General features: G+C 42.0%; 1 protein-coding gene across 6 annotated transcripts in view; it reads left to right on the top strand.

Annotated features, from left to right (window-relative positions):
• FYN (FYN proto-oncogene, Src family tyrosine kinase) overlaps positions 1-24582 on the top strand; it is a 208570-nt gene that overhangs the window by 73559 nt on the left and 110429 nt on the right. For all 6 annotated transcript variants that reach the window (XM_028847045.2, XM_028847047.2, XM_028847046.2 and 3 more), the window contains one exon: positions 16177-16246. The gene's annotated coding sequence lies outside the window, so the exon portion shown is untranslated. The remainder of the gene's footprint in view (positions 1-16176; positions 16247-24582) is intronic.

The following is a 24582-nucleotide window of genomic DNA, read 5'->3' as shown; positions in this document are numbered from 1 at the left end:
AGGATTATCCTTGTTTTACAAATGAAGCAGCCGGAGCCAGAGAGGTGAAGCCAGCCTTTCTTAGAACCACACATCCAGGAAGGGTTAGAGCCCAGATGAGGTGGGAGAATTGAGAGCAGGTCTGCCCAGTTACTACCCAGCCCAGACTTCCACTGCATCTTGCAAGGATCAGGGTATGTAGGACAAATGTCAGCCCAATGGGTCATTTGTTCCCAGGGATCCAATTTGACCCCCTGGTACCCAACAGGTGCCAGGAGCATGAGAGGCACTCAGGAAATATTTGTTAAATGAATGTATTGTCAAAGCCAAAGAATTCACTAAAATGTATCATCTCATCCTGGGGACTGCCCTTGGCCACTGCTGAATCTGTTTTGAAACCTCTTTGCAGGTGAGTTTAGAAATATGTGAATATATTTATTTAAAATAACATTACTGGAATTTGCGACGTGTGCCAGTGTGGTTGAGGCCTCTGGTGGCTCAGGTCTTCAGCAATTCAGAGATGCACAGTAGAGGTACTATGTGTATACTTTCTCTTTGATTTAAACTTATTTAAAGAACTTTTTCTTCCCTGACTTAAAATTTTCATTGTAGAAAATTTGGTAAGCTATAAAGAAGAAAATGAAAACATCTCTTAATCACACCATATTGAGCTAGCAATGTTAAGATCTATTTATTAGGGCCGGGCGTGGTGGCCCACGCCTGTAATCCCAGCATTTTGGGAGGCCAAGGCAGGCAGATCACGAGGTCAGGAGTTCGAGACCAGCCTGGCCAACATGATGACACCCTGTCTCTACTAAAAGTACAAATATTAGCTGGGCGTGGTGGCACACACCTGTAGTCCTAGCTACTCGGGAGGCTGAGGCAGGAAAATCGCTTGCGCCTGGGAGGTGGAGGTTGCCGTGAGCCAAGATTGTGCCACTACACTCCAGCCTCGCCAACAGAGTGAGACTCCATCTCAAAAAAAAAAAAAGAAAAAAAAAAAGATGTATTTATTTTGTCATTTTGGGGAGGGGTGTGTCTCATATATATATGAAACTTTGATTTTTGACCTTGTTGCTTCTTTCATTTAATATCAAGTTGTGATCATTTTTTACTGTAATTGAATAATAACTGAAGTTTTCCATTGTGGAGCAGACTAATTTAACCATTCACTATCCTATTACTATGCAGTTAAATATTCTCATATTTGATATTATAAATAATGCTATACTAAACATTCTATAATGAAAATATTTGCTCACTTCTCTGGTTATTTCTTCATGAAAGGATTACTAGGTTTAGTGAAAATATAAAAATTCTATACATAAAAATTCTAAATTAAAAGCAAAAAAACCTTAGGAAAAATTTATTTGCCACAAATACATTAAAAATCTTAATATTCCATACCCTCGTTTCCTTTCACTCAGACTAATTTTTTTTCTCACATTTTTGTTGCCAGGCACTCATTCTCAATGCTTAGCCATTATACTAGTTCCCCATTTGATTTAACTAAAACTGTTTCAGTTAAACATTTATTCCTTTGCTCATGACCCTGATAACATGCAGCATGATCTGTCCTCCTGAGGCTTTCCAAGGATTGTTTGACTCTTGTCATTACATCTGAAAATCCCCGGGTAACTTCTGTATATCTTTCTTGGAAACAACATTATAAAAAAAAAATAGTAAATTCAAACTACTATGCACTATGCCAAGCACTGAGGTGGGTGTTTTAAAATATGATGTAGCCCCTGCCATTGAAAAACCTCCAGATAAGACATGACCACATGACAGGTAAACCTGGATACAATAGATACTAAATAAAATTACTAAAAATTTCTGTTTAGTAATCCTGACTCATCATCCCATTTTCTACAATTTCGTTGACCTGTGCCTTCAACCCACCTGAATCTTACCTGCCACTCCCCTTACCCATAAGGGGGTTTCAATCAGCATGGTGTGGTTACATCATTAAAGTTTCTTACCCATAGTATCACCATGATGGCAGGATCCCCAGCTCTCAGAACAGGGCCTGGCACATAATATGTGCTCAGTTAGTGTTTACTGGATGTATGATAAGAAGTATGCGTTTTTTTTCTTCAATTGGAGACGACCAGCAGACAGTTATGAACAGTCACGCGTTGCTTCAGGACAGGGATACATTCTGAGAAATGCATCATTAGGTGATTTTGTCATTGTATAAACGTCACAGAGTACACTTACACAAACCTACATGGTATAACCTACTATATACCTAGTCTGTATGGTATAGCCCATCGCTTCTGGTTACAAACCTGAACAGCATGTTATTGTACTAAATACTGTAGGTAATTATAACACAATGGTAAATATTTGTGTATCTAAACATAGAAAAAGCACAGTAAAAAATACCAGCATTGTAATCTTAGGGGACCATTGTCATCATGTATGTGGTCTGTCATTGACTGAAATGTCATTATATGGCACATGGCTGTACTCAGATTGGCAATAAATATAATTAGAAGAGAACATTTGTGGTGGGCAAGAGCTCTAGCACAAATGTCAGACTAATGAAGGTTCAAATCCTGGGTCTTCAGCTTACCAGCTTTGTCATCTTGGCCAAGTTAAATAATTTCTTCCACATTCAGATTCTTCAACTGAAAAAAATAGTGATAGAGTCTAAGCCATTGGGTTATTAATAAGGATAAAGTGAGGTTTATGTAAAGCCTAGCCCGGAACCTGGCACACAGTAAGTATTTAGTAAATGTTAGCTATTATGATTTATAAATTGTTTCCCTTATTTATTGTCAAACTACCGTCTCAACCTACTGTTAGGAATATAGAAATAGAAATTGATTCATCATGAGAAATAATATGTAAGCTTTGGAGTCAGATCTGGCTCTGCCACCTCAGTAGGTTACTTCTCAATGCTTTAGTTTCTTTATCAGGTGAAGACCTATTGCATAGGGTTACGGTAAGGACTAAAACAAGATAATGTATGCAAAGTGCCTAATATGTTCAGTACTCTTTTCTCTTTCTGTGTCTTGGTTCAATTAGAACACGCTTCTGTTTGCGATTTTGCTACCAAACATGTATTTCTCTCCCTCTGGTACAGTGTTCTTCCATTTATTTTGGTGTGACACAAAGAATTTAATACATTTTTATATCACAAGTCCACATGTGTGAATGAAAAAAAATTCCACAAAATAATGCTCTGTGTGATTCCTGTACTAATTTGCTATGGCTGCCATAACGAAGTATCATAGACTGGGTGGCTTAAACAACAGAAATTCATTTCCTCACAGCTCTGGAAGTTAGAGGTCTGAGATCAAAGTGGCAGCAGGTTTGGTTTCTCCTGAGGCCTCTCTCTTTGACTTGTAGATGGCTGTGTTTTCCCTTTGTCCTTACACAGCCTTTCCTCTGTGTGTATGTGTCCTAATCTCCTCCTCTTATAGGGATACCAGTCATACTGAGTTATGGTCTGTCCATAAGACCTCATTTTAACTCTGTTACCTCGTTAAAGGCCTGTCTGCAAATATAGTCACATTCTGATGTGTGCTGGGGGTTAGGCTTTCAATCATGAATTTTGGAGGGATACAATTCAGTCTATAACAGTGCCCTTGATATTTTTCTCTTTATTTCATTAAAGAAAATGCTGGGCCCAACCAACTAAGTTAAATTTTGTGACCCACTGAATTGACTCGGGACCACAGGTTGAAAGGCACTGCTTTAGTGGGTTGTGTTGGCTTACCCGGTTAGTGTGAAATTGAAACCAGCATTAGGATTTGCCTGTGACTTAGTGTGGAGACAGGCCCAGAGGCACAAAACAGTAAGAGAGTGGACATCCTTCCGCAAACACAGATATCACCTTAGCCTAGGATTGGCCAACATTTTCTGTAAAGGGCCAGATAGCAAATATTTTCATCTTTGCAGGCCATACGGTCTCTATCAAGACAATTCTGCTGTTGTAGTGTGAAAGCAGCCATAGACAATATGGAAACGAGTGGGCATGGCTGTGTCCCAAAAAGCTTTACTTACAGACACCTAGATTTTAATTTTGTATAATCTCCATGTGTGATGAAATAATCTTTTGATTTTTTTGACCATTTAAAAATGTAAAAACCATTGTCAGTTCATGGACTGTACGAAAGCAGGCAGCAGGCCAGATCTGATCCGCAGGCTGGAGGTTGCTGACCGCTGCCCACCGCTGCCCTTGCTGGCACAGCCTCGGTCTTCTGGCTGTAGACTCTGGAGGAATTGACCTAGGTGATTTTCCTCTGTCCATGTAAAATGTGAACTGATTATCTTATTTGACCCTTGTGATTCCTCTGTGTTTTCAGAAGGAAAATCTCTGTGGCCCTCATGATCAAAACTTATTTTTAAAGCATATGTTATCTTCTTAGCAGAAAACTCTACTTAGGGATGGGGGACCTTCTTAAAGTCCCCACACAATTGTTTGTCAGATGGTGAAGTTAGGAATAGAGTTGTCACTGAAAAGTCTATACAAAAACAACAGAGCTTGAATGTAAGGAGGGGTCTCCTTTGGGAAGCTAATATCCAGGGAAACAGAGTGACCAAAGAAAGGCCCAGGTGTCCTCATGGTGGATGGAGGAGAGCAGCTCAGTGGCAGGCGCCCTGCCCCAGGTTCTTCTCCCAGGTAGGGGCAGGCTGGAGGGTGAGTAAGGTCTCCACAGTGTCCTCATGGTTTCTTTCGCAACTCAGAATGCAAGCCCAGGTGTGTGTGGCTGCCTCTCACTTCCTGTGGGGGCTGCCTGCAGTCTCAGAATGTCCATCTCAGTGCCTGCGTAGATCTCCTCCCCTCCCAGAGGGTCCAAGAGAACAAAGGTGTCTGAGAAAGCCAGAGTGTGGCCACCCGGTTTCTATGCTCCAAGGGATTTATTTCAGTGGTAGGTGGAGCAGCTGTGTGGAGCACATGGCTAATGATAATGGATTGACTGACCAGAAGCAGGAGAGGACCTAGCAGAAGGAGGAGGTCAAGCTGCCCCAAGACTTGGGGACAGCCTGCGTCTCCCTCCATGTCATGCTGACTGCTCTCAGGTGTGTCAAGACTCCGGACCTCATGACCATGTATATTCCAGAGGGGTCTCACGGACTGACTCCGGAAGAGCAATGTTGAGTGCCTATTTTGTGCCGCAGAAGGAAAACCCCTTTATCCCAAGGGCTTTCCCATCTGGAAATGCGCAGACTGTAAACCAAGGCCCCAGGAAACGGTTTTTAACTAACATGAAAAAAAAAAAAAATGGGCTTGAATATCCAAAACTTCACTTTAAAAAATCAGTAAGATAAAATTTAAATGATTTGTATTATTTTATTTTGAGACTATTTGCTTCATGCCATCGTAACATATAATAATAAAATAGCTTTGGCCTTACAGTCATCTTAAAGTGAATTTAAAAACACAATTTAATGAAATGGCACTTTTAAGCTTTTAGTGCAGCACATTTTCGAATTATCTTGCTTAAATTAAATTGCTGTGCTTTTTTGCTTTCAGTACTTATAAGAGCTCTGTTTTGTTTCTGGTTTCCTTGTGTTATCCCTGAGATGATTTTTTTTTTTTTATTGAAATATAACATTCATGCAGAAAAGTGCACAAATTGTTAAGTGCACTGATAATGAATTTTCGCAAAGTGAATTCTTCTTTGTAACCAGCAGCCAGGTAGAAAAAGAATGTCACTTAAACACAAGGAGTCCCCTCGGGTCCCCATCTAGTCCCTATATACCCCAGTTTCCATCAAGGGTAACTAATAGCATGACTTCTAACAAGAAAGGTTGGTTTTATCTAGTATGAACTTTATATAAATAAAATTGACCAGAAGCAGGAGAGGACCTAGCAGAAGGCAGAGGTCAAGCTGCCGTAAGACTGGGGGACAGCCTGGATGTCCCTGAGTTTGCACTCTCTTGTGTCATAGTAGAATAACATTATATTTAGGAGATTCATCCATGTTGTTATGAGTAGTACTTTGTTCATTTTCGTTGCTGTGTAATACTGTTTAACAATATCAAAATGTATTTAGCCCTTCTATTGCAAGTGGCCTTTTGAGTTATTTTGAGTTTGGGGCTATTACAAATAGTACTGGTAGGATCATTCTTGTGCATGTCCATGGGTAAGTGTATGTAGCATTTCTGTAGGATAGGCTCTGGATGGCAGGATCTGGGATCACAGGATGTGTGTGTTCAATTGAAACTGCCAGTTATCAGTGGACACTCCCACTAGCAATGTATGAGTTTCAGTTGCTCTATATCCTTACCAATACTTCATGGTTTTAGTCTTTATCATTTTAGCCAGTCCTGTAGGTGTGTTGGTAATGCGTTGTGGTTTTAATTTGCCTTTATTTGATGACTGAACTGGAGCATTTATATGTTTATTGGCCATTTGGATTTTCTGTTTTGTCTTCTCAAGTATTTGTCTGTTTCTTTATTGGATGCTCTGCCTTTTCCTTACTGATTTTAGAGTTATTTGTTGTATATATGTATTGCAATTATGTTCTCCACTCTGTGGCTTCCCTTTGATTCTGTTGATGTCATTTGATGAAGACATTTTTATTTTTAGTATAGTCCAAATTATCATAGTTTTCCTTTGTGGTTAACACTTTTTTTGTGTTCTCTTTTAAGAAACATCTTTACCTATTACAATGTATGAAGGTGTTCTCTATGTTTTCTTCTAAGGGCTTTATTATTTTGCCTTTCACATTTAGTTCTATTCTCCACCCAGAATTAATTTTTGCATGGTGTATGGTGGAAATTAAGATTCATGTCTTTCATACGGATACCCAGTGTATTCATTTTCTAGGCTATTATAACATTGTGCCACAAAATAGGTGGCTTAAAACAGCAGAAATTTATTCTCTTATGATTCTGGAGGCTAGGAGTCCAAAATCAAGGTGTGAGCAGGGTCGTGGTCTCTCTGAGGAAAGCTCTAGGGAAGAGTCCTTCCTTGCCTATTCCCAGCTTCTGGTGGTGGCCAGGAATCCTTGGCGTTCCTTTGTTGGCAGCTGCATTGCTCTGACCTCGGTCTCTGTGGCCACGTGGCCATCTTCCCCACATGTCTCTGTCTAGATTTTTTTCTTCCTTTAAGGACAGTCATTGGATTCAGAGTCCATACTAATTCACTGTAACTCATCTTAACTAATCACATCTGCAACAACCCTATTTCCAAATCAGATGCCAAGGTACTTGGGGGTTAGGACTTCGTATCTTTTTGGGGGACACAGTTCAATCTATACTACCCAGTGAACCCAGCATTTATTACTTTTATTTTTATACATTTATACTTTATTTTTATACATTTATACATACTTTTATACATTCATTACTTCATTGTCACCTTTGCGTAAGTTAGGTAACTGTGTAGCTCTGTTTTTGGACATTCTATTTTGTCCTGTTGGTCTGTTTGTCTGGCCTTGCACAAATGCTATAAACTATTACTCTGTAATGAATCTTGATATCTGGTAGAGTAAGTCTTCCAGCCCTGTTCCTCTTGTTCAGGATTAACTAGGCTTTCGGCCCTTTGCATTTCCTTAAACTTTAGAATCTGCTTGTCAATTTCCATCAGAAAAAAAAAAAAAAGCACCTAGTTTAAAAAAAAAAATGACGGTGAAGTTAAGATGCAATTGCAAGGAGAATCAACATATAAAAATACTGGACTTCCAGCCCATGTACATGGCCCACCCTCTATTTAGGTCTTCTGTAATTTCCCTCAACATTTTGTCGTTTTCAGCATAAAGTCTTACATACCTTTTTTGGACTTATTCCTAGGTATTAGGTATTCTTTTGATGGAGATTTGTATTGGTGAAATAAAAAGCCAAGAGTGAGAAGGAAGGTTTCTACTAGGCTTACTACTTCACATTATTGAGGAATTTTTCCAAGTTTACCAAGCTTAGCAGAACTGAGATTCAAATCAAGATCTCCCTGACTCCAAATCAGAGCTGGGAAAATAAATCAATTATTACTTTAAAATGCAATGTTAGTGAGATGATTCAAAATGTGGGAGGCTCAGGTGGATAAAACAGGTCCTTGGTAGGGAACCCCTGGTAGATGCCCTTGGTCTCCAGTGTTGCAACATTGAGAACGTGCACATAGGCTGGAAGAGATGCTGAGACAAGATTCAGATACTGGATAGGGGTGGGAGACTTGATCTGAGATTTGCAGTGTTCTTAGGACCTTAGAGTTACCCGGAAGTACCAGGTAGGCCAGGAGGATGGCCATGGTGGTAGGAGTTTGAGTCCTTTCCCTCTTAAACCAGAGCTGTTCTGTTGCACTTTTATCTAATATTTTGGAATTAAGCCCTTCGAAATGTGCACATATGTGTGTTTCTAAGGTTAGAACTACCAATAACAAGAAAAGAATTTTTTTTATAATAAAATATTTCCCATTATAATGGATTCTCCAGGTATGTGGTGTGCTAGCTGGATATCTTTTGGCATAATTGTTACACATTTGGCGTGGACACACACACACACACAGACATACACACACATGCACACACAGTTCTGGTACTAAAGAATAGCTTAAAAACTATCAGACTAGATATTCTTTAACATTCCGTTCAGCCACAAGGTTCTGGGATTCTGATATTGTAGCCAACCTAAACTCAAGGGGCTCTGCACACGTCATGATTAACCTTGATCTTGGCGACATTGTGATACTGTGTGCATTTCATGGGCCTTCCCCAGAGCCACTCCAGAATGTCTACTTGGAGGGACTTGGGAGCAGTAATCCGGTTGGAAAAGAGCTAGACATGTCCAGCCTCTGCGTTTGCATCATAGCAAAGCAGTGTGTCTGTTCAGACTGTGGATTGCAGATCTTAGGAACAACTTAATTTGAAAGGGCAAGTCAGAAATAATTCAAGTATACTACAAAACAGAGTTTTTGTTTTATTTTCTTTTTTTCCCGATACATGTGATGTGATCACCTAACAGGAACTCATTACCAGTAAGAAAAGAAAGATATGATTATTATAACTGTATACTTCATTCTCATGAGTCTCATAGAAGCAGAATTGTTGTTTTTTCCTCCCAATGGTCAGCTGATTATTCCAATGCCATTTGCTTCTTTTATTTCTTCCCCAAATAAACTGGGTACCCATGGCCTTAAGGTTGAAATATAGTGATAATAATATGAAATGATATCAGAACTACTGCTGCTACTACTCCTATTACCTGGGAGTTGATGGGGATTGGAGATGGGGAGCTAAAACCCTACCCCCACCCATCCAGTCATCCGTTTACATGATTCTGCACACCCATGTGTGCCACTGAGCCCCAAATCTTTGTCTCTCCAGTCCAGCTTTAGAGCCATGGATGCTGGGACCCCTGCATCTGGCCTCTAGGGCAGCTGAGCAGGAGCTTGTATTGGTGCCTTGCTCAACAGTGAGCCTCTGATTCCCTCTTGACCTGGCAATAGCCGATGTGAAGGGAGCAGCCAGCTTACGACCTTCCTGCCCCCTCATTCTGTGGCCAATAATTCCTTTCTGCTGGCTGAGCACATTCCATGCTCATCTCTTTTTCTATTCATCACTCCTCGTCCTTCTCCTCTTCTTCTCTCTCTGCTGTTTACTCCCACTCCAGCAAATAATAAAACAACAACCACAACCTTGCTTGAGTCTGCCCTCTTGTTGGAGTATAGCCAGAAGGACTCTGGCCCCTGCCGGCAGGGGAAGCAGATGGGTCAGCGTTGCCTTCTCAGAGCACCCCTCCCACCTCCCTTCCACCCAGTTTATCCAGTGAAAGGGAAGGCCACAGTCAGTCAAAAGTAAGCTCAGTTTCCTAGGAAACCCTGTATTTTCTAGTTCCCATCCTCCTCCCTGGCGATTGGGCTTTGTTTGTGTGCTTCCTTGTTTAATGGTTTCTTTCACCATTTGGAACTCTTTAATTTTTCAGACAATCAAGTTTGGGCTTGCAGAGAATATTGTAGCATGGCAGGTTGCAGAACTATACTGTATTTTAAATTGACGGTTATTTTTGTGCGCAAGCTTCACAGCTTGTACCTCATGTTGCACAGGACAGCCATGGGCACAGAGAGCTTTGGAGGGGAGGGGAATTCATGCTCCCTATGCCCCCTCACCTCCATTCTTTGCTTTTGAAAATGAGACTCAACAAAGACTCACACAGTGGTTCCTTAGCAAGTGGGCCCTGCAAATGTGTGTTAGCTGTATCATCAGTCTACACACGCTAGAGGAAAAATTGGAATCTCAGTTACAAAATGTATGTAATTTGGTCACAGAGGTGAACGAAAAAGGGTGAATGAAGCCCTTTGAATGCAACAGAATGACTAGAACTGTCTCCCCTGTGCAAGGCGTTGGGTCAGACAAGGTGCCAGTCGTTTGAAGATACATTTAGCCTGGGTTCTTGCCCTCAAGGACCTGGCCATTTTCCTTGCAGCAGATAGTGTGAAAAGTTGTACAGTAGAGGTATATAGAGAGTAAGACTAATTCTCATGGAGGAAACTGGGCAAGAACTTCAGGGAGGGATTTATACTAGAGTTGGCTTGAGGGACAGGTTGGTTCTGTGTTCTTGCAGGTGGAGGTGAGGGCACAATAAGAAAGGAAATAGGACAGGTGAAGGCTCAGAGGAGGGACGAGTGTTGAGAACAGCAAGTGCTCTGAGAAGGCAAGGCATGAGGGAGGAGGAAGAAATGAATGATACTGCCAATGAGGTGGGTTTGGAATGATGGTGGATGGCTTTGAGTGCAAAGCTGAAAAGTTTGTGGAAGTCATTGGTCTTTCTAGCAGTGTCACCAAGCTGTGAGTTTCCTGGGAGCTGGCTCAGGCACTGCAGGGGAAGGGGTCTGGGATGCCAGCTGCTCCCCCAATTCTAGAGGAGAGAGCAGCTCCTCTCATCTTCATTCTGTATACGAGGATATTGTCTGTCTTTTGAGGAGGATTCCACTTTAAGAAAAACCCATTGGCATATGCATGAGACCCATTAATTTATTCAGTCAGTCACTCAACAAATATTAAATGCCTACTACATACCAGACCCTGTACAAGGGTGTACTGAAAGACCATTGAAGATTTTTGAACTGATCAGTTGCCTGGTAGCAGGGGTGCTGGGTCTTGAGTTAAAATCCTATCTTTGCCACCCACTAATAAGAACTTGGGCAAGTCTCTTGGCCTCGTTGGACCCATTTTCTCCCTGTAAAGTATAGGCCTGGGCTGCTAAATCCTTTCCAGCTGAGACAGTCTGGGAGTGACATGAAAAGTGCTGTAACCAGCGTTTGTGTGTGTTGGGAGGGCGGGGAAAGAGAGGCCAGAGTCAGAGAGAGGTGGTGATGGCAAGAGCTTCTGTGAGTCTGAGTGAAGCCTTTCATTTATTCATTCAACAAACATTTCATACTCAGTGCCAGCCACTGTGCCAAGCATTGGGAAAATAACAGTAACCAAAACAAAATCCGTACCCTCGAGGCACTATCTCTGTAGGGGGTGGCAGAGGAACTGGGAACATGCGAGATAGATCTAGAAATGTAGTGTGAAACTTATCCCATGGGATGACAGTTGGGACAGTGGAAGTGTATGTAGCAGGAAAGAGATAGCAAAACAGTATTGAGAGAGAAGGAGTTCTGAGGAGATGGAACCTGGGAACATGCTGTGGAGAACCAATCAATGTTCCACTCCTTGATGGAAAGCACGTTTCTTCATCAAGTCCATACAACAAACCTAACCCCAGGAATACGCTCTTGTGGCTAAGAAGTTAGGACACACCAAAGAGATAATGTCCATTTAGACATGCATTTCTCCTTGACTCTATCACTTCTATGTGTGAAGCAGAATTAGACCAAAGCCACGTATGATTTTGTATAATAGCTGGTCTATTTGGTTTCCTCAAAAAGGTCTTTAATAAGTACCAATGATATGTATAAAGTTGTATGAGTGACTGCCTAAGTGAACTGCCAGCCCCTCAAATATTTTCCCAGACCAGCTGGCTCTTTTATTTTTTATTTTTTCATTTTCCCCAAGTAATTGGAGCAGATCCAGAAACAGATTCGGAGAGCCTCAAGCTTTTCCTTTTTTACCCTTCAGTAATTACATGTCACAGGTTGTCTTCCCTGTTAGAGTCTGAAGCTGAGCAATTAGTCTCCCATTGTCTTTGCAGGAAATGACATATCAGTATGGCTTCTGGGGAAGGCAACTGTTGACCATCCTGGTTAAAATAATTTGGAAAGTGTTCAGCATTTCCTCCAGTTGATCATTTAGACTGGCTGATTTAGAAAGCTTTTGGAAATGTGCAAAATGTACCATGGTTATCAGGACTGGAAATACTATGGGGTCAGTTCCCTGAGCAAAATAAGTTTCTGAACTATGGCTTTGATCTCTGGACATTCTGCCTTGTCCCACATGTGCCTGAGCCCAGGGCCTTGGCATTCTATTCTTTTTGTGATGCTTTGTTGGAGACTGATTAGTCAGGATGTTTTCCAGCTGCAGGTAACTGAAAACCCAAGTCAAGGAGTCCTAAACAATAAGACATTTATTGGAAATCCAGAGGTGACACAGACTTCAACACCAACCTAATGCAGTAACGTACACTCTGCTTCACTGTGTTTGTTCTGTCTCTGGACCAGCTTTATCCTTATACTGGAACAAAATAGCTGTAGAAGTTCTAGGTGTCACATTCCACACTACATTCAGAGGAGGGAGCTTCTCCCAAAGGAGTGAGTAGAAGCTTCCAGAAAAACATTCTTCACATCGCATTGGCTTAAACTGGGCCACATGCTTATTCTTAAACCAATCACTGGCAGTAGGAATGGATATCTCTTGGATCAATGCTTCTCAAACTTCCGTGTGCACACAGATCACCTGGGGAAACTTTCAAAATCAATTCTGATTCAGCTGGCTTGGGTGAGGCCTCAGCCGACAGCTCTTACAAGCTCGCGGGTGATGCGAATGTTGCAGGTCAGCACACTGCAAAATCTTGGAGTGTCCCACCCCCACTCGCAGCTGGGGCTGCTGCCATGTGCCCATGGGCACTGTGGGTGCAGAAATATGGGGGCTTTGTTGGGAAGAAGAAAGAGGGAATGACCACATGCAGATGAGAACTATATTAGAGATGCCTGTGTTCAGTGTGTAATTAGCATTTTAACTTTATACCGGGAGTCATACAATAGTCTGTGATATGTATTAAAAGCAGAATTGTTACGTGGGAGCACTCACAAAAATTTTATTCATTTATGGTGATGCAGGCGTTGCGGTTCTTGAAACAAAAGATAAAACAGTCATGCCACCTGTTTTGCTATCATTCAGCTGTTTTTATTAGTAATGAATACCATATATCTGGTGTGTCTCAAAAAGAACAAATTCAAATGAAATGGATTGAAATAGCCTTAAGTATAAAAAGAGTGTGCCAAATCCAGCCTTTGTTCTGTGAGTGGAAATCCCATCAGTCATGGTTATTGGGGAGGGAGAGTACACCCCCACTTGTCCTAAGAGTCACTTGTCATGATATCGGGTATGAAAAATGCTGCCAATGGTGAATTTCTGCCAAAGTGAATGGCCACAATGCGCTTATAAGTGGTTTTCAGTGGAGAAAGTCATTATGCTCTATTCGTCTGAAAAGGAAAAACTGTTCTGTTATTTTGTTGTGCTTGACAAAAGATACACAGGATTCCTGTGCTGCAGCTGTTTAGGAAAAAGGCTGATAAGATGGAAGGACCAGTGTCCACCCTGAAGCTGGACAATCACAGGCTCAGTGGGCTTAGCATGAAGTATGTGGACAGGTGCTGAGTAGACCTTCCCGAGATTGTCACTGTGGTAGTTGCTGTCCTGGACCTCATGTGCTAGACAACATCACCCAGGAGGGGACATGGAATTTCACTGCTCAGTCTGTTTGTCCCACCTGCCTCAGAACCACTGGTTCACATCTATGAGACTGATGGGAGCTGGAGCTTGGTGTGGTCTCCTGTAGAGACCAGAGCAACTGTACCTGGCCTCACCAGCATGAGTCACCAGAGTGCCCATACTTAGGAAATCACCAGTTGTGTCTTGTCTATTCAAAGGACCTGAAAGGTTGAGAGATTATCTGCTACTCTGGGCTAGCTGGGGAAAGCTGCTAGACTTGAAGCCCCAGGAAGGCAGGCATTATGCTTGTGTCACACAGGCGCCCTGTATATTGACAGAATGATTGAACAGCTAGTCTGTCCCAGGTGATCTGTCAGTCAACAGCATGGACTAATCGCTCACTCTCAAAGGAGAAGTATTAAGACAACATTGTGTTGCCTACCTTCAGTAATGTGTAGTCTAAATATAGAATGCTTAGGTGTCCCATCTACATGTTTAGGACCTCATAGGCTGCCAAGCAGCGATGAGATAATATTAATGATTACCTGAGCTCATGTGGGACAAGCAGATTGCGCCGTTGCCTGTGGATGGACTCGACAGTCCTGATGGGCGCCTCCCCTCTGTGCTGCGATAAGGCAAGGCATTATCAGCTGTGGAAGGAATTTTAAAATAGGGAAAAAGGTGGGACCTTCCCTGACAAATTAAAAGGCTGACTTTAAAAGTAGTACATTTATTTAAAGTACCTATATGAAATAAAGTATTTTTAAAAAGAGAAAAATAAAGAGGCATAAGATAATACTGAGTTGGGAAAAATCAAGGTAGAAAAGGCAATGGGAATGAAGCTAGGCCTGAAAGCTGGGTCCATGCATGTAGTTCAGGGGACCAGTGAAGTTAGATGGGGAAAAACATGATCTCATCATTGTCTCTAACCCTTATCTGAAATTGTACGTTTCCTAATATTATGAAAGTAGCATTAGCTATGTGGCCTTCATAGAAATTATGAATATTCCACAGAGGAGCTAAGTTGTTACACTTATTTAATGTTAATTAATTTCAATTTAAATAGCCAGATGTAGCTAGTGGCCGCAATATTGGTCAAGGCAGGCCTAGTGCCTAATAATAAATTCCATGTTTTTTTTAAAAAAAAGAAATTATGAATATTTTCATACTATATTACAGTTATAGATATTCTGAAGTATCATTTATGCCTAATAGTACTTCAAAATTACAGTGTATTAGACTTCTTGAAAATTATTTAAGTATTGAAAGATGCTCATAACAATTTTGTCAAATATTTTGCTAACCGTATAACAGTATACTCTGTTTTTGACTCCTGTGCATTTCATGTATTAGTTTCAAGCATTTGTAAACATCATTCTGAGAAAGATGTCTTTAGACGGCCATGGCACAAAAGGTAAAGAGCCCCTGCCTTTGACAATGGCCAGGCCTTCTACCAGAGAATGGATGGCCTACCTAGAGTCTCAGAGGCAGGACAGGCCTCTGGGCACTACAGCATTTGATAGGAAGATGTGGAAAAGCTGGGGTGAGCTTGAGTGCCTGGCTAACATGACTCAACAGGTCCATCCATTGAGGAAGGACAGGCTGTATAGGTTGTGTTTAGAAAGGATACCTTGTACAGCCATGAGAGTTGGATGGGAAGGGAAGAAACTGGAGGCCAAGAGACCAGTGTATGCCAGGCATGATGCTGACCAGATGGAGTGTAACGTTGAGAATAGGGAGAAGCAATGTGTTCCCAGCACCACTGTGGAACTCTTGTGGGCCAGGGTGTGCAGTGGAGGTGAAGAAGGCCGTGTTAGTTTATAGGCCTGAGGGACTGGGAGAATGATGATAACAGCTCAGGCTTACTGGGTGTTTACTGTGTGCCAGAGGCTGTTATAAGCCCTTCTATGTCATGTATATATGTTCTTTAACTGATATCATTCAATCCTCATAGCAACTCTAGGAAGTCAGTACAGTAATCCCTGTTTTACACATAATAAAGCCTAGAGAAGAAAGGTTAGGAAAACTGTCCAGGGTCTCACAGCTAGCTGGCAAGAAGGGAGGATATTACTGGAAAAAAGGAAAAGAGGAATTGGTTTGGGGGAATATGTTATAGTTCAACTGTAGATATTTTTCCATTGTTGTCTTCAAATATTTCAAAGGGCTAAACATTCAGATATTTATAAGCATAGTTTCTGGTGTATTTCATTGTCTAGTATTTAAATTTTTATTAGTGAATACTGAGATGATTTGTAGATTGGTTTCATCTTACTGGGAAAAAACAGAGAAAACTGGTAGGTGGGATTTAGTACATTGATGGGTGCCCAAAGCAGAGGAAGAGGCTGCAGTTTACAGAAGACAAACATAATATGTATTCAATTATTTGTGTTTAATGATGTGGTTTTTCTTTTGTTGTGGTATTGTTTTCCAGGACCAGTCCTGCCGCTGTTGTAGAAGACATGTGGTGTATATAAAGTTTGTGATCGTTGGCGGAAATTTTGGTAAGTGTTGCTGCATTTACTTCGAATGCCTCTTGCTGTAAAATGGTGCTTATGAAGGGAAGCTGTTGCCTTGTTCTGTGCATCTTTTACTTCTGCACTAAACTCAGGCAGTATGGAGTTCTATAATTAAATGTGACATTGAATTGATGTTTTCTGACAGTGTGATACTTTTTCTTGTTATTGCTAATAGTATTAAGCAATATGGGGTTTTCTAAAACGTAGTAAGTCTAGATTTAGAAAGTTTCTGGATGCCGGTTAAAGAATACCCTTGACAGTTTATGTGCTAAGCCAGCCATATAATATAAGAGTAATAAACCTGCAGACCCAAAGAATAAAAGTCTCCAAAACAGAGAGATCCATGTGACCCATATATTAAAAGAAAGAAAAGCAGGCAGCTTAGGAAATGGGAAATTAAAGGAAGCTACAAGTCCAGCTTGCCTGGGAGCCAGCCCACAGCCAGCATAACAGTGGTCTTGGGAGACCAAGAACATTCAATTCAGCGACCACCCAGACCTTGCTAGCAAGGTAAGAGGATAGTCTTTGCAATCAGGAGACCTGGGTTAAAATGTAAGTTCTATACCTACTGGTTGTTAGATAACCTCTCTGAGCCTGTTTCTTCTTCTGTAAAATGAGGCTTATCATGTTACCTACCTCGTAGAGTTGTTGAGAATAAAATGAGGTAGGTGGTGCTGGAGCATAGTAAGTGCTCAATAAAGCCAGTCCTTCTTAGGAATGGAGCAGCCTTGTTTGGAGACTGGACATTTCCCATTGAAGTCAAGCTACCAAGAGGCATATTTATCTTCCAGCAGGAAGGCTGCTGGGGATGGGCCGGTTACAACCCTTTGATGTTGCTAGAGCATCCCAGCTACTTACCACAACCCCTCCTCCAAAATTTACTTCATAAGAACCTGTGGGAATCCCTGCAACATTTACCACCTTTTCCAACCCTGGAGACCCATTCTGAGACAAGTCTGGCTAACTAACTCCCTTCCTGCCGCCTTCACAACCAGGGAGGTCACCTTGTTTGAGCTCTGTTCATTTTTGGAGTTAATGTCATTTTGAATCACATTTATGAGGAAAGAAGGGTGGGGATAGATGACACCATTGGTTGGACCTCAGTTGCCATGTTTAAGCTTTCATTTCCAAACCTTTCTTTTGATTTTACATTTTTGTCTATGCTTATTACGTAGCCTTCACAGGGATCGGATTGCTGCGCTGAAATTTTTGAGCTTTGACTGAAAGAATTTGGCTTTTGGGTGGGGCCTTTACCTGTGGTTGGGAGACTCAGCTGTGGCATTGCAGATGGGCCAGTGTTTAAGGTCAGATGTCTGCAAGTGACTGTGCTCCCATTTCATGGAATCAAAGAGAGGGACATGGCTTCAAGGGTTGTCTGGCCCAATCCCCTGCTAGCAAAAAAAAACAAAACAAAAGCAAAAAAACAGTATTCTACTGATCCCTGACAAGGGAATTCAAATTCTTCCAGAGATAAGGAGCTTGCTGTTGCACAGGGTACCTTGGTTCAATTAAAAGGACAATCAGGGCCTACAGGGAAACCCTTGTGGGGAGGGGAGGTATAGTTGTTCTCTCTCTCAGTTCTGGTGGTATTTATGCAGTTGTATGCTTTGGTGAAAACTCACAGAACTGTACACTAGAAAGGGTGAGTTCTCCTGAATGTTAATTAGACCTGAATTTTAAAAATGGAAAAAAAACCCAGCATTTAAAAATTGAACAATCAGCCCAACTTGTTAAAAAGAAAGTGAGGAGGCCGGGTGCGGTGGCTCACGCCTGTAATCCTAGCACTTTGGGAGGCTGAGGAGGGCAGATCACAAGGTCAGGAGATCAAGACCATCCTGGCCAACGTGATAAAACCCCATCTCTACTAAAAATACAAATCTAGGAGGCGGAGGTTGCATTAAGCCGAGATTGCGCCACTTTACGCCAGCCTGGGTGACACAGCGAGACTCCATCTCAAAAGAAAAGAAAAAAGAAAAAAAGAAAGTGAGGAATGCAAAGGAGAGAGGGAGGAGGGAAGAAAGAAAAGCCATCCAGTCCTTATATTGAACTATTAATACAGTGTATGTGCTCCATGGGACAGGGACTTGGTCTTGTTCCTTTCTGGAGTCTTGGTGCCTGGATAGTGCCTGGCACATAGAAGGCATAAATGTGTTAAATATTTATTGAATCACCTATTGCTCTTACTCACCTTCAAAGTAAGTCCGCTCACTTTCTAACACTCCAGCCCACCAAATATTTGAAGACACTGTCCTTCCTCATTCATCTTCTCTTCTCTGGGTGAACTTACCATCTCCCAGTCCTGGCCTCTTTGTCCTCTGATGCTATTTTCATACCCCTCTCCATCTGGCAGAGCTCCTTGAGGAGGCATCTGCTTCCCCACACCTCTCCTGTGCACCTAGACCAGCACTAGACACGCTGACGCACAGGTATGGCCCAGGAGGAGCACAGAGGGTGCTTGCTTCTGTGGATGCTGTTAATAGACACCCAATCCTCTTCCTTTCACAATCAGTATGAAGCGTCTAGTCATGGATCATAAGGGATTTATTTAACGCAGTCTTCTCAGAAAGGAGCTCCTAAAAGTAGGGAGGGTGGCAGTGCAAGAAAGAGCTCAGGCGCAGCTCATCCTCTTATAGGCCTTGTCTGAAATGAAGCCAGGTCCTGGCACCCTCAGTCTGAGGCAGCATGGTGCTGTTGATAAATCTTTAGAGGCAGTACTGTGTCACAGATTCCGATTCCTCATTACAAGTCATAGGAAGTTTGAAATTCTTCCAACTAAACTTGTGAGTACCTTGAAAAGCCTAGGTTTCTTTCTTCCGGCCATGACAAGAAGTGATATATAAACACATAAATACATATAGAGAGAGCAGTGGTTTTCAACTGGGGTTAGTTTTGCCTCCCCAGAGGACATTTGGTAATATCTGAAGCCATTTTGGGTTGTCACAATTAGGGGAGGGAAGAGGGTGTGTGCTAGTGGCATCTAGTGGGTGGAGGCCAGGGATACTGCTCAGTGTCTTAAAATATATCTCATAGATCAGCAGCGCGCACTCGCCCACACATGCGGAACAGTCGGGCCCGAAATCTCAGTAATGCCAAGCTGAGAAACTCTGAGATTATAAGTAATTTTTTAAGTGTAAATGTTTAAAGTACTTATTATTTTGAAGGTTTAAAAATTGAAATATCTTAACATTTGATTATATGTAAATATACAGCTAAAAAAACTTAAAGAAATTTGTTCAGAAAATCATCTGAGTGGAAAGGCTGCCAAGAGGCTATCCCTTCTATTACCCCGACTCCAAGCAAAAAATGACCTAAATGAATTCAGACAGACAGGTGGGCCTCTGACGGCTTATAGAGAATGATGGTCAACTAAAGATCAAAACAAGACTCACACAACATGATCCCAGCATTTACACAAAAGAGATTGTCTCGTGTTTTAAATGTCAACCCCAGCTTCTTCAGATGTGTTAGTCATTCGATGACCTCTAAGATTAAACGGTATTTCAATCTGGGCTAGTCCTTCTTTTTGAATCCAGGCGGTTCTGGTGTGATGAAAATGTGCCTAGGGAGGAGAGAGATCTCATTACAGATGATTGAGATTGAGTATTTTGGTACACAGAGCTGTTTATTTGCATCAGTTTGCTAGTGACACCACAATCTGGTTTAAATGTGAGTCGCTGAGAGCTTTTGTAGCCCAATATGGCTACATTTGCTGAAGCAGGGAGATTAAAGCAACATATGTCAATTTATGATATAGGACAACCCACTGCAAAATACTTTACCTAATTATAGGGCCTATTTTGGGAAGGTAATGGTGCTTTTCGTGAAGTATATTTTGGGATGCACTCACCCGGCTTCTAGGCCAGTAATATCTTCCCAGAAAGGGTGTGGTGTGTGCTTGTGGACATAAATATTTTCTTACCAAAAGCTGTGGTGTAATATTCTTTCAACTTTACTACCCTTCATTTTTCTTTTTCTGATTGTCTTTCCTTTTGCAAGAATGCTATGAAAATGTATTCTGGAAAGCCAGAGAAGAGGAAGATAAAAGATCTCATTTCAGATGGCCAAGTCCAGAGATACAGAGACTTTATCAGTCTACTGTTTTTAAGATGAATGGGATTTGGAGGCATTCAGGAACATTGACTAATAAGCAGAGTTGAGGGAGGTGAAAAAAACACCGTGTTGGCACTAGATATTTTTATGTAAGTATCTGGGAAAACTATCCCTTTGCAACCCAGTGTGTCCCAGCCAGCACTGCTCCTGCTCCACTCCAACCCCTGAGTGATGCTCAGGGTCCATTTCCATGCCTTTGCTGTTGGCTTGTGACCCAGGGTAGGTATCTGCTTTTGCTTCTGTTCTTTAAGACTGTGCCTTTCACCTGCTCTACCTCCTCCATCCCAGCCTTTAACTTCTCTGTTAATACCTGAGACTTTTGGCCTTCAAGGAGAGGTCAGAACTTTCTGTCCGCTCAGCAAAAGAAGATTAGCTTCTTATTTACGCAATGTGTGTACAGCGGGAGGAGAAGCCAAGATAAGGAGTGAAAATGGACAATTTTGTAACCCAAAATCCAACCAGACCTAGGGACTGGAGAAACACTTTTACCTAAATTCCGAGTCATGAAGGCCACAACATGAGAGCAAGAATAGCCCATGGGAAGAGTTAAAGGCGGAGGCTCCCACCGGAGAGCCCTCTGGAGAGGTGTCCCTGAGTCTCCCTGAGCAGCCTGTGGGCTCCTTCCTCAGAATTGGCCTAAGAGCTCGTTAAACACACAGATCCTGGCCCACCCCAGGCTGGTAGAATCAGACAGAATCTCTGTGGTGGGTGTGTGACTTTATTCTTAACAGCCTCTCCAGGCGGTGCTTATGCACACGAAATTGTGAGAATCCCTGTTCCAGTCTCCATTCTCAACTTTTCTTCAGGGCTTACGATTCCATCTGAGGTTGTATGCAGCAGTCTGGCCCCCCTTTAAGACTGCTTCCCTTCCATAGCATCACTCACATATTTAAAGAACAGATCCCTAAAGCACATCATTTTGAAAATCAGCCTTGGGCATAGGAGGGTAGGGTGTCATCTTCTGTGTTACTGTGTAATCTTGGTTCCTAGAGTAATTTCCACAATCATTGTATCACTTGCTCACTAAGAGAAGTATCATTTTCATTCCAGGTTAGTTTTGGCAACATTCTAAACCAGATTCCTTGAAGCTGCTTTGCGGGAGGCCATCCTGCTCCTCTGCTACAATCATCCAAGTATTTGCCATCTGCTTTCACTCTAAAATTCACACTATGCTGTAGTTTTTATCTGTAGCAATACTTATAAATCAAAATTTCCCACTTATTAAGAGGAAACATTTTCAGAACAAGTAGCTGTCATGTATTCTAGTGCATGACTAGAGAGATAAGACTGTAATAGTTCCCACCTGGGATCCAGGTGGTTGGTCCCACCCCACAGCCCTTCCTCTGATGTCAGGCTGCCTGTGCAGATGCGTATTAGGTTATCGTTTGTATAGCTCATTTAAGTTTGTAAACAGCTAGCTGGGCACAGTGGTGCATGCCTGTAATCCCAGCACTTTGGGAGGCTGAGGCGGGTAGATCACTTAAGGTCAGGAATTCAAGACCAGCCTGGCCAACATGGTGAAACCCCGTCTCTACTAAAAATACAAAAATTAGCTGGACGTGGTGGCACACGCCTATAATTCCAGCTACTCAGGAGGCTGAGGCAGGGGAGTCACTTGAACCTGGGAGGCAGAGGTTGCAGTGAGCAAGATCACGTCACTGCACTCCAGCCTGGGTGACAAAGCAAGACTGCATCTCAAAAATTAAGGGGACTGCATCCCCTTAATAAGTGGGGTGGGGGGGGGGAAGCTGCAGCACATTTGATCTTCCCAAACCACTTCCTAGGCAGTGTAATCAATGTTATCACCCATTGGAGGCTCAGAGAATTTAGCTGATGTCTAAGGCAGGAGGCATTTGGGAATGTGTATGGGAGATGGGGAAGGGTTTGTTGTTGTCCTCACAAAGACTGGGAGGTGCCATTGGCACATGATGCAAGAGAAAGTGGGGCAGGGATGGTAAATGTCCTGCAGTGCCTGGAACAGTCCTGCCCAGTGAAGAACTGTCCCTAACTCAGTGTTCATAGCACCCCTGTTGAGAAACACTGCTCTGAGGTTGTACTAGAATGCAGTAGAGCCAGGTGCACACCCGCATTATCTGAATCCAGATCCTTTATAGCCCTCTCTGTGTTAAAGGCATCACAGAATTAATTTCCACTTCATTGGGAGCTCTCACTCCCTGAAAGTTGAATCCAGAGTGGCTATTCTACAGGTCATGCAATTGCTGCCCCAGGCATCAGAACTCAGGCATGACACACTTCATATGGAAATAGACTCTCTAAAACCCCGGTGGCCTGGCTGGCCAGCATGTTGTATTGTACCTGTCCTACCTCGATGAGTGTCCAGTGCAGGTGTGAGAGAGAGTACTGTCTTTGGAAAAGATGAGAGCCCAGTAGGATGCTCTGCCCATAGCTTCGCATCCACCTGACTTAAAACCATCCTGATAGCAAAGTAGGTGTTGATTTCACAAGTTTTTGATTTGTTATCTTCAACTTCATACCTACCTGGTGAACCCTTACAGGAGCTGTTGGAGTTTTGTTTAAAGTTTAGTTTTGATGTCAGCCAGCAAGGGAGCTGAGACAGTGGCTACATCAGTTTGATGAGCACACAATGAAATTTATTAAATTGGTAAAAATAAAGCCATATTGAATGAAAAGGAACCCAGGGCAACTGACCTGAATATAGATGTTGAAGGGATTCTAAAAGAGGGAGAGAGGGAGTAGTGATATTATCTCATCTTTTTTTCTTTCCTGTTTTGTATTTCTCCCTCTCCCTCTCCTTTTCCCTCTTCCCCTCTCCCTCTTCCCCTCTCCCTCTCCCTCTCTCCCTTTCCCTTTCCCTCTCCCTCTTCCTCTCCCCCTCTCTCTCCCTCCCCCTCCCCCTGCCTCTCTCTTTCCCTCTCCTTCCTCCTCCCCCTCTCTCTTTCCCTCTCTCCCTCTCCTTCTCTCCCAGTTTCTTTCCTAACTTTTTATTTTGGAAAATTTCGAACTTGCTGGTTGGGAGAATTGTAAAACAAATTTCCAACTTGCTGGTTGGGAGAATTGTAAAACAAACACTTTATGTCCTCTGCCTAAATTCACCATTTGTTCTACATTTGCAACATTTGCTTTGTTCCCTCTTCTAATTATATATATAAATTATACATATTATATAAAATTTTGCTGAACCGTTTAAAAGTACCAAACATCTTGACACTTTACCTCTAAATATTTCACCACCCATCTTCTAAGAATAAGGACATTCTTTTATATAACCATACTATAGTACTATTTCCACATCTTAAAAATTTAATAGTTTTATATTATCTAGTATTAATTCATATTCAAATTTCAACACTATAGTCCCAAACAATATTTTATAACTTACCTCCCCACCCCCACCCCAAAATCTAGTAACCAATCAAATACACTTGATGAATTTGGTTGATAACTTTTCTTTCATTTATCATATAACTTTAAACAATGACTTTTTGAAAAGTTCAAGTTCATTGTGTTATAGAACACCTTACACTCTGGGCTTGTCTGCTTCTTCACAGCATTGTTTAGCATGCTCTTCTCTTCCTAAAATTGGTTAGATCTAGAGGCTTGTTATTAAGTGGAGGTTAAACATCTTTGCCAAGGATACTTTATCAGTGATGTCATGCACCTGATATTACATCACATCAGGGGGCAGAAGTCACCTTGTTCCACCATCCTCAGTGCTAGGTTTCATCTCTTGGGTAAGATGGTAACCAGACCTAACCAATGTCAAGGTGCACCTTGAGTTAATAAATCATCTGTAGGCTGATACGTGGGTCATTTGTGAACATCCTGCTCCAGCCTTCCTTTCATCCAGTGGCTTCAGTAATCATGGATAATCCTCACCGGATTCAGTTATTACTTTGAAATATTGTCTGATACTTTTTACTCTTACCTTTCTCTTCCTGAATTATTTGTAGTGTATGACCTAGGCCTTCATATTTTTGCAGTGATGGTTTTCTAGCCATTTCCTTGGTGGTCACCTGGATTTTGCTGTGATTGGGCTAAACTTTTTTTTTTTTCTTGCCTTTGGGATAAGAAGGAATAACTTTAGCAAAGCATTTACTGCATGCTGGGTACCACACAGGCTCCTCACATGTAGAACCTTTTTCACTTTCTTCCCACATTACAGCTTAGACTAGTGAAGTGACTTGCCCAGGGTCACCCAGACTCTATGGGAGAGCTAAGATCGAGCCATA

This window comes from Macaca mulatta, chromosome 4 (assembly GCF_049350105.2).
Source record: "Macaca mulatta isolate MMU2019108-1 chromosome 4, T2T-MMU8v2.0, whole genome shotgun sequence".
Taxonomy (NCBI): Eukaryota; Metazoa; Chordata; class Mammalia; order Primates; family Cercopithecidae; genus Macaca; species Macaca mulatta.
Note: the sequence above shows the minus strand (reverse complement) of the source record. Positions and strands in the feature narration are given on the sequence as shown.